Below are 14,267 nucleotides of genomic sequence, written 5' to 3'. Positions count from 1 at the left end.
CTTACATTCTTGCTACTTAAAATATTTTGCAATTGTTGTAATTGCAATGAAACCACTGATTTCAAATCAGCTGATATTCTAAATATTAACATCAATAAACGTTTCTAAATATTATAGTAGAGAACACTACAATATTTTAATCAACAGTTATGATCAAGGACAAGAATATTATAGTTGGCTTCATTTTCCAATGAACTGTAGGTTAAATTAATTTCTATATGGAAATAGCCTAGAACAAATATGTCTCTGAATAGAATTTAGGGACATAATTTCCTCTGCAATGCTCCTTATTCAAGTGCAGGTTGCTGGGCTTCACTCCTAGTGTTTTCGATTAAATAAGCATGAGATAGAGTCCAAGAATTTTCATTTCTAATAAGTTCCTAGAAAATAGAAATAATGTTGGTTTGAGGACCGCACTGAGAAAACCACTATTCTATAGCTATACTGTTCTTTTATTCTAGTAGGTGTTGCTTTGATATCAGTATATTTATAGAACTATTCACCAATCTTTATAATATTTATAAAAGCATATCCTTTTCTAGTAATCTTTGTTAAGCTAGCATGCACTCTAAGACAGTTGAGATTTCATTAAATTATTTCAATAAATGATGTGGCCTATAGATGATAAGGCCTAAATTAGACTTATTTCCTAAATTTCTTAGTTTCTTAATTTGATCTATTAAGTTTACAGGTTGACTCCAGTGATGAATAAAGTTGCCAAAGTCAGTGTACACACAAATCATCTACACACACATCACACTATCTTCTCTGGTCCAGATTGTTCTATTTTCTGCCTCTTAAACTTGATTTGTGCTTGTTTTTTTTTTTATCACTCCTGTTTCCTGGGTATCAGTTAACGAGGGATCCTGTGTGCTCAGTGCCTTTATTTTTAATTTGAGTGGCTATAGAACATGTTGATTAGAAATAACTTATTTTTGAATTAGATTGGAAATGGATACAGGGCCTAAAAGTGCTTAGAGAAATATGACACTAACTTGAACCATATTTTCCAGGAACAGCAAAAAGCATAAGTGCTTAAAAAATACACTATATGGTTATTTCTTGTTTGGACAGGCTTTTAGAAATCATTAACATTAAGAAAGAGTATTTATTGTCATATTCTGGCAACATATCAGTTTTCATAAAGTTAGCACTGGTGCAATACAATAACAGATGCTTTAGCAAACTTGGGGTCATAGGCATTCTGGATCCTCTGGGACAAGTGAAATTTTTAAAAGGCTGCATTTACCTTAGGGATGCCTGGGGTAAAGGCTCAGACTTCTGGGGTGACCCAGAGATGCCTTCTGTACTTGCAACATCTGTGCATGTCATTACACAGCCACCTGCCACCCTGGCAAACTTCGGAAAAGTCCACACGGTCTGAATTAGTTTTTGGTAAATATCAACCTAGGTACTGAGGCTAAGCCTTCCCAATCTAATTTTGTACATTACCTCTCCTTATGTGATGTTATTCTATGCTTAACAAATCTATTAGGACTAGGATAATGGAACCATGAAGGTACTGACAATAACTTTTCCCATAGGAAAAGGGGGTAGGGTGTTAGACTGTTTAAAATAAATTGAATTGATCAAGTTAATCAAATGACAAATTCAGAAGGTATGGTATTCAGACTCCTTTTATTCATAGACTAGAATAAAAAAGATAAGCGCTTTCCGGGTTTTTTTTTTTCTTTTTTTTTTCAGTTCCTGAACCATTATCCCTTAACTTAGAATAAATTAATCCAAAGGAAAAACAACGTTGTATACCTACTGAAGATAGCATTGAGATTTAAAACTGTAGCATCACTTCAGGAGTCTCTTATGAATCTATTTGCTTAAGTGACTTTCATCAGTTCACCGATGTAATTTCTTTAAAATCTCATCAGCAAACATATGTTTCTTGAATGGTTCATATCTTAGCCTTAAAATGTATTATACTTTTCAGTTTTGGAGAGAAATTGCTTTGCATTTATATCAAAATCAAGCCTCTGGTTGCAGTAAATGATTGACCTAGTTATTGAAAATGATAGCAAGAGAATGAGCTAACGATGTACACCATTACTATCTTCCAACACCTTTCAGTCAGTAAGTTGCAAAGTCCAAATTCCAAGCCATGTGTCCCATTCTCAAATCCTGGTTACTTTACAGTCTGTTATGAGGATGCTTTATCACTGTCTGCAGGGAGCTTACAACCAAATGGGGCAGAGAAAAAAACATGCACACATGTCAAAAATCAAAGGAATGTTTCAAAAAAGCCACTACAGTAAAAATAATGTACACATATATGAACCAACAACTGTATACACATGATTAATATCTGCTATGTAAATTTATGACACCCCATCGAACTTATTTTTGTTTTATTTTTGCTGATAGACGTTCAACAGTAGTTAGTTTCTTCCCTTTGAAAGTTTATTGGGTTTATTTTACTTATCTTCTGAAAATCCAACACACTTTCATTACTTCTTGCGTTCATTTTCCAGAGTTTTGCCCTTTCTGCAGTCTTCAAGGACTTTACCAAGTCCTTCAACCACAGATAAACAAGCACCGTATCCATCCCCCAAATCCACAACAGATGACTGAAGTATTTAGTAAGTTATTAGTATGTACTAAACCACTTTGCACAAAATTGATGATAGGAATTAATATTTATTATTTACACATGCAGAAAGATATACATATTTATTTCTCTTTAATCCTATCACTGTTTTATAAATATTGTACTTAATCCATCAATAACACAACATGCTTTCAGTAATCCCAAGAAATAATTAGAAAACGTTTATGATAATGATAATATTACTTTGTACAAATATTATACCAACCCATTAAACCCTTAGGGAAAATCACAGCTGATAAGAATGTCAGATGCCCTGTCTGCTCTGAAATAGTAGGCTGCTGACTTGATATTTAATGAAAAATTAAGCTAATTCAACAAATATTAAAAGACAACACCTTGACCACCTTATATCTTAGCTAAGACAGATTGTACCCTACCTTGTAAATTGTCCATGTTGTATTGATTTCTATAATATGTTCTAGTTTCATATCCTTTTAAAAGTCGTGTTCTATGACATCTGTTGAAGTGGTTTCCAGTGATGGGCCAAGATTTTTCATTGAGACTTTGCCACCTGCCTTTATTGTTGGTCTGCAGATGCTAATATGCTAAACTACTTATTCTGATATGTATTTTAAAAATAGTGACTCTGTTCATGTCACACTATTCTTAGAACATGGTTCCATGTAGCCATTTAGTGGCTGTGCAATTAGCTACATAAACATAACACCGACAATTTACAGGTATTCAAAGATTGATACTTTAGATGGTAATTTATATAATGTGGCATTTCTTGCATAATTAGTAGTAGTAGTAGTAGTAGTAGTAGTAGTAGTAGTAGTAGTAGTATGTTTGAAACTACCAACAGGATCCAAGATTTTGTATTGTGAGTATGCTCTTGACCTCATACTATATATTCCCTTGATGCCGACAACTGTAAAAGTTACTTTTTTGATTGTCAGTTTTAATATCTGGAAATATAATAGTACCCCATAGAGTAGTTGGAAAGTCGAAATAACCTATATGGAAGTATTTAGTACCCTGATACACTATACTAGTCCCTCTATAGCTGTACGGTTTTTTTCTTTCTGTCTTTTCTTTCTATCTATTCTTCCTTTTATCAAGCTTAAATCGTTTTTTGGTTTTATTTTGTTTTGTTTCCTTATATCTCTTTTAAAGTACCATAGCTCTGTTTATGTCATGGTTACTCACATACATCTCTATCTATCTCTTAAGAGCAAGGGGCTGGGCTTCTAGTACACTATGGATAGCACTATGCTTTTAATAAAAATCTGTATAATATTTGTTTTAATTAAATTGAATTTTTGAATTGAGCCAAATTAGTATTTCAGAATCCACATTTCCTGGAGAAGGTATTCTCTCCTCTCACAATATCTAGTTAATCATTGTCATCTCCCTACCTTAATGTGTGTATGAGAGAGAGAAGAGGGCATGCACATGCACTCCCCCCCCCCTCACCCCACACACACAGAGACTCAAGGGAGATGAGGAAGAGGGAGAAGCAGCATCAAGGCCTGTCACTCTACTGGATTAGGAGCATGATTGGGGAATCCTTTCTACTGTAGAAAGAATATTTTCTATGCTGAGAGAATTGGAAAGTGAAATATCAATGTGAGAAAGGTGGAATCAAAAGCTAGCAACTGAGATGAGAGAAAATACAGAGAAACAGCAGGTGCAGGTGGAAGAATAGAGAAGCATGTGAGGGTATTGAGTCTCTGAGGAAAGGTACTGCTGGTCTGGGATGTGGGAAGGATTTCCATGGTGAGGCACAAAGAAGCCTGCGTTGACATCGGTGCTCAAAGGGCGGTGTGGTGGGACAGAGCCTGCAGCAGCCCGGCCCACTGCTTCAGAGGCCTCACTTTATTACTTTCTAACTGAGTAGCTTCATACCATGTTTCGTGTTTGCAGTGGGCTTAACAATCATGTTTTATTAATTAATCCTTATAGCTTTGCTCTGGGCTACATCTGTATTATTAGCCTCATTTTATAGACAAGAAGGCTGATGCACAAAGACATTCAGTACCCATACAGGCAGAAAATGAGAGGCCTTAAACAAAGCAACAGGAGTCCCCTGTACTTTGGCATCTTAAAAAAAATGAAGCCGATAGAGGCTTCATTTCTACCTTCTCCCTTCTCAAAACACATTTCACTTTTTTTTTTTTTGTCAACTTGACTACCTTTTCAGAACCAGCATGATAAGAATGGGTAATCCCATTTTTATTAAAGTGAAAGAAAAAAGTAAGAAACATGCTACAAAACTATCATGAGAATCCCATTAATCATCCAAGCAATCAAATTGTGGGGCACAGAAATCAGTATTAGCGACTGATGTCCAAAACTATCCACTTAGGCCTGTCATGGTTGACATCTCAGCCATCCTTTCTATCACCCAGGGAACATGCAGGCAGTTCTGTCCAAAGTGGAGGAGGTGGAGTGGGAGGAAGGAGTCAGTGACAGCTCTGCCTGGATGCTCTGGGGAGAGGACGATGCAATGAATCTAATCTCTAGAGGAGGAAGAGCGGTGAGACTAAAAAAAAATAAACAAGTAAATCGAAAATTCTCCGTTTACTTTGCAAATTACCCTCCAATTTGACCGTTTGGATTTTATTCACTAAATTCAACCCACCTGAAATGCCTTTTTACCTCTTCACTGTTCAATCTTCACCACTTCCTGAAAGTCCAGCTTAACGTTATAAAAAACAAGGTACTTCGCTTTCCCTATCAGTGGCCACCACCACTGTTCCTATTTGTATTGTGTGTGTGTGTGTGTGTGTGTGTGTGTGTGTGTGTGTGTGTGTGTGTGTGTTTCTATGTGTGGTATTGAAATCTTGCATCACTCTTTATTTTTGTAAATACAATTGATTGTTAAAAAGCACAGGTTTGAACTGCACAGGTCCATTTGTGGTTTTTATCAATCCTGCAAATTTATTTTCTCTTTCTTATGATTTTCTTAATAACGTTTTTTAGCTTATTTTTAAGAATACAGCATTTAATACATATAACATGCAAAATATGTGTTAATCACCTGTGTTATCGGTAACTCTATTAGTAGTTAAGTTATATGCAGAATTTTGACTGTACGAGGGGGCAGTGCCCCTAATCCCTGCATTGTTCAAGGATAAACTGATTTTGTATTCATGCTTAAAAACATCTTCTTTGATGTAAAAGGTGTCATGTATTTATTTATGTTCTTATTCACTTCTAGCGCACTAGGTGGTCTCGTATAATTTCAAGGCTAGCCACGAGAATTAAAAAAGAAATCTTAATACCTGGCCTTTTGAGTCTTTGAATTATAGGTTTGAGAAAAAAAGGAAAAGCTTCCACTTCCTATCCATGTTTTGAGTTTTTAATGAAGGCTTTTAGTCTTAGGGCTAGTGATAAATATGTAAATCGAAAAGGGGACTAAACGTTTGAACCTGTAGAGGGGACAGTCTACAGTATTCAATCCATTTATTTCTTTGACAAATGGGAGAATTTTGGATTAATAAAAATTACAGATAAAACTCAGTGTTATGAAAATGTGCTCTCATGGTGTTACTGGACTCTGTCATTTCCTTCAACACACACACACAGAGCACAACCTGGAAGCTTGCCAAAGCCTCTCGGGAGTGTCGTTTGTCACACCTGAGGAAGAAAGAGCTGCCAAGATGACCAGAAGATGCTATGTTGGTCAGACTGCTCTGTCAGCCTGCCCATCCTTGGGCCTTTGGCCTCAATGCAAATCAGTGCAGGTTGATGCAAGATGCACACAAGAATTTAAATAGGACCCACAAGTTGAGCTGCTTCTTGCTATAATTCAGCCTCTCCACTGTTCCAGTGGTGGTGGTGGGGAGGGGGGCTGGTCAGTGTTCCAGAGTCAGCCTCCCACGGTATTTTAAATAAGACTTTATTTTGTCTTTTTTTCGTGTCAAGGTTTTTGGTTGCCAGATTTCCAGGCTAATTAAAAGGAGCACAGATAGGTCTCGCATTTTTTTCTCCTTAGTGAGTTATTAGCAGGATTTCTAGTCTTTCAGGTTAGAGTTTGTGGAAACAAGTCAAAAAACATTCTGACTGGCAGTTTAAATCACTACTATGGCCGTCAGAAAGCCACAGGGGAACTTTCAAGAAACTGCCCTTATTCAGGTGACACTGCCTCCCACAGTGTGGGGGAGAGACCACTTGCTTCTGGTTTTACAGTATCTTATGAGAGGATCTTCTACATTTTAGAGGTGTAAATCGTGACTTGTTCATTGCCTGATGTGGGTTTGTCACAGAGCAAGTACTTCAAAAATGCTTGAATTGATTTATTTTAATAACGTATCCCCAGGAAATATAAATTGCCTCAGAAACATTTAACATAATACTGCAAAAATGAAGATAAGGATGGACACCTAAAATTCACTGAGCTGGTTTACCTTTTGTTGTTTTTTTGTTTTGTTTTGTTTTTGTTTTTTTTTTGTTTTTTTGTTTTTGTTTTTTTTTTGCCATGCTCGGCTATTGGTAATATTCCAGGCCATCTGTCTACCTAGGCCAGTCGTGTACAGTGGCACCAGAGATTTTCCTGTGCATAGAGGTCATAGTCACAGAAGGAATAAGGTCAGCTATTGTAGGACATGCTCTGAGTAACTATGGGAAATAGATCAGTGTAGAATAGTTTCCAGAATCTAGTTATTTGGAGTGGGAAACTGGACAAAGATAGAGATACTGAGCAAAATGAAGATGAAGACACAGCTGTACATATATCAAAAATGAGTCATAGTATTCCTGTTTAGAACACAGGCAGATAGCACTTTGTTAGACTCTTTTCAGGCTTTATGCTTGATTAAGTATTTGGTGTTTTCTGCATCTATACTTCTTATTTTTAGCCAGAATTGTATAGCTCAGGAGTCCCCAACCCCGAAGCCACAGACTGGTACCAGTCCATGGCCTGTTAGAAACCAGGCTGTACAGCAGGAGGTGAGTGTGGGTAAGCAAGAGAAGTTTCATCTGTATTTGCAGTTGCTCCCCAAAAGCTTAGGGACTGCTGGTATAGCTGAGTATGGTTTTAGGCTGCTTTTGTAAGAAAACTCATTTTTAAAAATTGTTTTAAGAAAATTTCCGTCACTATATCACCATTTTGTTGCAGCTTTAATTTCTGTAATTGGTGGTACCTTTTGTCACTAAACAACGCTTTCAATATTACTCTCACTAAGGTGTGAGTGACCTGAAGTGATGTTCCCTTTAAGCGTATTTTCATCTTATGAGGTGAAATACCACAGTGATTAAACCAAAGGTAGGCTGCTAGTGGCAGAATTCAACTTGTCAACTCTTGACCAATGGGAAGATATTTTTATAATCTGGGTTCTTTCATGATACTCATCAACTCTCACTACTTAAGCTTATTCTACTAACATGAATATAGTTCAGCCTCTACATGAAGCAAGATACAAACAGATTTATGCTAAAATGGATGGAATATGATTTTAAGAAATTATGAAAAATCAGCTTAATATGTACTCAATTCAAACATAAGACGAATATTTTTCCCAACTTTCAATTACTTCCTCTTCGGTTCAACTTTTCCACCTCAGTGAAAAAGGTAGAATATTGGCACACATGATATTTGCTGAACTCTATTAACTCAAATTGTACCAGACCTATATTACATCATCTACTTTTTCTCCAGTTGTAGGAGAGTGAGTGGTATATTCTGCAGTAATATGTTTTCCAGGTAAATGAATTTTAATCTTTAAGTAAGAACTATTCGTTTTTAACAATTCTTAATGTAAATTTTTACAAACTATATTGTGTTCTCCCTGCTTTGTTAGAGTATACCAATTGCCATTCAAATTTTTAATGATTAATTACCCAGACTATCAGCATAAATAGGAATTGTACCCTGAGGTACTGTACTAATGCCTTCAGGTCTTATTAGGTTATTGAAGCCTGATTTTCTCTCCTCTAAATGCTTCATAAATTATTCTATATGTTTGGTAGTATTTCTACCTTTTTCCTCAGTGTCCCTACTACTTGTTGCCATTTTAAACAAAATACATTCTCTTTGGTACACGGGATCTGTGACCTTTATTTTGGACATCCTTAGACCTTTTTTTGTAGCTGATTTTCCATTCTTGGCAGTGTTGAACATATACCTTGTGTTCTTGAAGTGAACTTGAAACAAGATATGAGTGCAGGTAGTTTATTTGGGAGATAATATTAGGAAAAATAGGTAATGGAGTATGGAAATATGACCAGGAATGGAGGAAAGCTGAAAAAGGGTATGTCATGTACAACTAGAGCTCAGCCCCACTGGGAACCTTTGAGACACTGAGGAACAAGTCTCAGAGTCTTCCCACCTAAAGGCAAGAAATCTGGGTATCCATCCTTTAACTTCCATCTGTCATTAGCTGTAAGCTGTTCTTGGGGACTTTAACTCCCCAGTACTAGCCTGCTACATGAATGCCAATAGAAAGAGCTCAAGTGGAGAGTCACATAGACATTTGCTGTAGGACGTGGTCAACATTTTCTGACATGGTATGTCCCAAGGGAATTTGGGCCCTTCACAAACAGCATCTGCTATCAGCAGGTTACTTTTGACGAATCTTTGAATATGAGGGGGCACTATTTTTAATATCTCTTTTTTGAATTCTGGGACTTTCTATGATTAGATATTGTTTTAAATTGTTGGAACAACCTCTGCTTCGGACTTATGTAGCCACTTCATTAATCACATTTCAGTTTCAATTTTCTTCTACCATCTTTATACTTTATTTCTTTTCCCATTTCAGTGTGGATACATTGGGTTAATAACATGATAAATCTGATTTATTTCTTTAAAATATTCTACCTAGCATAGCCAGTTCTCAGCATGGTGCCCCACTTGTGGAAGGTCTCGACTGCATTTGACAGTTGAATTGCATGTGCCCTGTAATATTCCCACAGTAATGTCCAGGATGTCATTTTGCATAGTCTGCTTGAGAAGCATCCTTTGGCTCTTTATTTGGTTGTACTCTGCCCTGTTATGATTATATGTGGTAACTTTCCACTGAGCCTCTTTGCCCTCTACCCTCCAAGTACATATTATGTCTTATGCAGACAAACTATCTTTTCTCATACACAGGCAGCAGCAGATGTGATTAGAGGGGAATCTAATTTATCTGGAGTACTCCAGAAATGGAAGGAAATTACTTTACAGCAATATTTGCAAATGCATTCATCACAGACACCCAGCAATTCCAACACTAGCAGATGACGACTTTGTGATCTCTATGTGGTTTGTTTTGAACTGTTTTCTAGTGGTCCATATAAATTCACTCTTTTTTATGCTTCTACATCGAATTTAGAATATAAAAGAAATGTGTTGGACAAAGGGAAGTTGGTATGCTGTGGACAAATTTCTATTCTTTGTGTCTCTAATTGTCTTCCTAATCTGCATATTGAAGACTTCTGGATTATTTGTTAGGTTTGCCTAAGTAGACTGCATTTGGATAAGATATGAATAATGTGTCATTACCTCCTTTCTCTTGTTAGGATATATTTTTAGATCTCATATCCCCTTAAATTTATGACTTTGCACATTTATTCAAAATTCAAGACGTTTGATTGCCTACTGTATTAGGCACGAAGTATCTGCATTCTCTAGACACCTCGCATTCATCTTCTTTGCTACATATATGTCCTACACATATGCGGTGAAGAAGGGAGCTATAAGGAGAGAATGATAGAAGGAGGAGAGGGCCTGACAAGATTTTACTTAAGAAGTCTTACTTAGTTGAAGTACCCTTTAGGGGTGGAAAGAGGAGAAAATAGGAGATGAATTTAGATTTTAAATACAGCACAGGATTGTGGAACCAGAACTAAAAGAACTTTTGTTGGAAGGCATAGTTGCCTTCTGGTCCAGGTGTTCTGAGTCAGCAACATAAAAATGACACTGACCTATTGGTTTTTGGTCCAGATGTGCCTCTCTGAGACATTAGGTAAAGCCCCCTCTGAGCATCAGTTTCCTATCTGTAAAGGGAAATGTGTAGATTATAGGCTCTTCTAGGTCTGTACTATCATGAGGTTACCTATTTTTTAAATGCAAGTCAATTTATATTTTGTTTCCCTTCAATTCATGTTCTACCTTCTTTTTTTTCTCAATCTCATTTCCTTCTCAGCCACAATAAGGCACAATTTAGTTATGTTTACTATAAACATAGCTATACCTAATTAATAAGAGATCATATAGACAAAAATAATACACCACAAAGAATAAACATACCTATGTTGCAGGAATAATATAATTATGCACATGAAAAATCAGAGTACAAAGAAGGACATATTACCATTTATAAACATTAAGAGGCAGGAAATAAATGTCACTGATGGAGATCTAGTTATACATATCAGAATATAACCTGACACAATGTATTTTATTTTTGCATTTTTCTATTCATACAGAAGTTTCCCAGAATGTTGTAGAAATTGGAAATAAATGAATGCCCATAAAAATAATATCTCCAGGCAATTGCAATATCTGATATAAAGAGTATCTACAGGTTGTGAATTTTAACCACAGTTGACTACTTCTGAAAATGTTTATAACAAAACCCAGAGGCACTTAAATCTGATACATTCAATGGTTTGGGAACCAAGTAGATAGACGCTCTGAACTTATATTTAATTAATACATAATAGATTTAGTTGTGGTCAGTTTTATTTTGGATAAGTTAAAGCAAATTCAATTTTGCGATGTCTTCACAGTTTGGAAAACTAGCTTTGGGGAAGGAGTCAGAGAAGCAAAAAATGAGAATACTAAATGGACATAGAGGAATCCCGATCATCTTAGGTTTCCTAATATCAACAAACAATATCAGCGTGTTTCCTATCTCATCAAGTCTGTTTTTTAAAACATATTTAAAACACAAAATGCGGATATCTACAGATTGAAAGCAAAACTAGGATGTGAATGTAAGGAACAACTCAACAGTCAAATCGTTACTTTTTACAAAATAATTCTTACACTTTGCTTTCACAGTACTAGTTATTGAATGCAGCCAAACTAATAGAAAATACAGACACTAGGAAATCTGTTAAATATTTATTTACTAAAAACATAATTTTTCAGAGAGCCATCAGGGAAGACAAAGCTGTGTGTTAAATATGAGCTCCCTGCCTGAGAGAGAATATACACTGGCTCCGTTTAGCAGAGCTCCCCGGGCTGCAGATGGGGAGCCGGGACCTTACTCACATGCAATTATTAACACTCCCAATAAATCCTCAAGATCCTGATCCTGCTGATATACGTCATGGCAGAAATAGCTTAGTACTCGAAGCAACAAGAAATGCTGTTCCTGTCAGTGGCAGAGATACTGCCGTCCACATTAAATCAAGGGCAGATGGAGACACTGAGCTCTGAGTTTATAATGCTGGGACTTCATGTCTACCACCGTTCTAACTCTATCTTACACACTTTGTTCCCCACCATGGCTTTGACAGAGGACGCTGCATCTGAGATCAGGGTTGCCAACTGATCCTATGGCAGACCGGGCATCTGGAAACTTTTTTTTGTTGTAGTTTTTTATGTAAACTTCCAGCAGACTTCCATGACCTTGAGCAAGCCATTTCAACTTCCTTCTCTGCAATTTTATCATTGGGGAGACAAAGAATACAATATTTACTGTGTACAGTGGGAGTGCTAGGAAAATTATACAATTGCAGTCTTTCCCAGTCACTAGGGAATATAAGTTCATTTGTCAAAAGAAAAATAATCACCTTCAATGTTGCTATTCTTACATCAGGCTTATGTTTAGCCTGACATAGAATCACTGAGTTCTGGAGAGAGAGGACTTTGAGACACTTCAGTACCTAAGTGTGAAGTCATACCTTTTGAGTAGAATGAAAGTTGTAGGGGCTCATGAACATGCAAAGGGGGTGAGATGATCACCTCCAGCCACCGGTGGTGGTGGTTACTGTCACCTATTTTGTCTCCAGAAACAAGGAGTGGTGCATTCAATTAATAGACAGTTAATTTTCTTTCTCTCATCCCTATAAATGTCCAGACAAGGTGAAAGCCACAACTCAGCTGGTAAGAATTCTCCCAAGAATAGAGTGCGGTGACTGAAGGGGAAGAGGATGAAGGGAAGCTGTGGGAAGGCTAAGCACAGTATCGTTCAGTTAGCTTTCCCCTGCCAGAGAGAAGGAAACCGCGACTGGAGGATTATCAACCACGTGCTGAGTACTGAACAGAGCATACGATTTGCAATCAAAATCAGACCTATAAGACAACATGCTGTTCTCAAATGTCCAAGGCAGGGTTTCAGTTATTTTACTGAAGCTAAATCTGGAAATGTCATGGAAAAAGACAGCCTCCCTCTATGAGAACGATGGGACTTCCCACTGGAGACCGTGCCGAAAACAGTATGAAAATGACCTTTCCATGTTAGCCTGGCCCTGGCCTTTCTGGTCTTTCCAGGGCTATGAACAGGAATACACTTTAGCAGATAGAAAAAGAAAAAAAGTAAGAGGTGGACATTAGGATGAGTGTTTTCAAAAGCAAGCAACAGTGTATATGTAACCTCTAAAGTTGGCCCTGATACCAAGCCGAACAAAGGGATGAGGTGGACAAAGGGGAAGAAATAAAAGGGCATGGACTTGAGGAAGGACATTCAAGGGAGGCACAGTGTGGATGCCGCTGTGGGAGGCACTTGGAGGGCACATATAAGCAGACTCTAAGCATGACTGTGAGTGCACTTCAGTCATGCCGTTTTCTATTCCTCATCACTTCTCTTTTTATTTTTTATTTCAATTTTTTGCCAGTCAGGTATGAAAGCCCAAGGTGCTTTGGTGCTAACTTAAGTGCTTTTGATTTATTGTCTGAAGCCAGGTTTTCAAGTTCCAGAGGCACTTGCTCTCTTCTAGCTATTTACTGTTTGGAATAGTAAGCTTGCTGTTTTGTGAAACTTTTTTTTCTAGTTCCAGATGAACGACTTTGACCTCTTCTCTACATTGCTAGAGAATTGGAAAATATAACCCGAAATGAAATGGAAAAAAGCACAGTGTATTTGAAATAAAAGCTGATGAGAGGGGAAGTGAGGCCTGGCATTTTGCAGAGGGAAGTCTATGCAAGGACAGGACCCTGCAGCAGGCCTGGGGAGAGCTGGAAGCACCTATAGTCTGTGGGTGGGGACACAAGATGGTCAGGCAGTTGGTTCAAAGCCTGTTGGGAGCCCATAAATTAGAGCTGACACTCGAGATTCTTGAAATAGAATGTTGCTATTTTAAAACTATTGAGGTTTATTATTATAAGCATTGCAGGTGATTTCTTGGTGATGCTGCTGTATTACAAAGTATTGCTTTGATGAAGACCCATGTGGGTAAGTTCTCTCAGTCCTCAGAACTATGAGAAAGAGGTTTGTTTTAATCTTATGGACATTGTGAAACTTAAAATAAACCATGTTATCCTATTTACTTGGGCTTTTAGGGAGCTCAGAGCCAATTGTGTGCCTAATTCAAAGATACAGAAATATATGACATATTACCCTATTTGCTTTTCCTGCTCTTTTTAAAAATCATATTTGATATATTTATTTTGATCTATGTATATATTTCTAAAACCTGACTTAAATTTTGGAAAGAGGCTTATATAAATAAATTAAGTTATATCATGAAATATTAGGGATGTATGTCTGGAGCGAGAAGGACACTCATGAGAAGGCGCAGCTGAACACTGATCTGGCTACGTAGCATTACC

Source organism: Pteropus medius, unplaced genomic scaffold, assembly GCF_902729225.1.
Source record: "Pteropus medius unplaced genomic scaffold, Ma_sr-lr_union100, whole genome shotgun sequence".
Lineage (NCBI taxonomy): Eukaryota > Metazoa > Chordata > Mammalia > Chiroptera > Pteropodidae > Pteropus > Pteropus medius.
The sequence above is the reverse complement of the archived record's forward strand: the minus strand, read 5'-3'. Positions refer to the sequence as shown.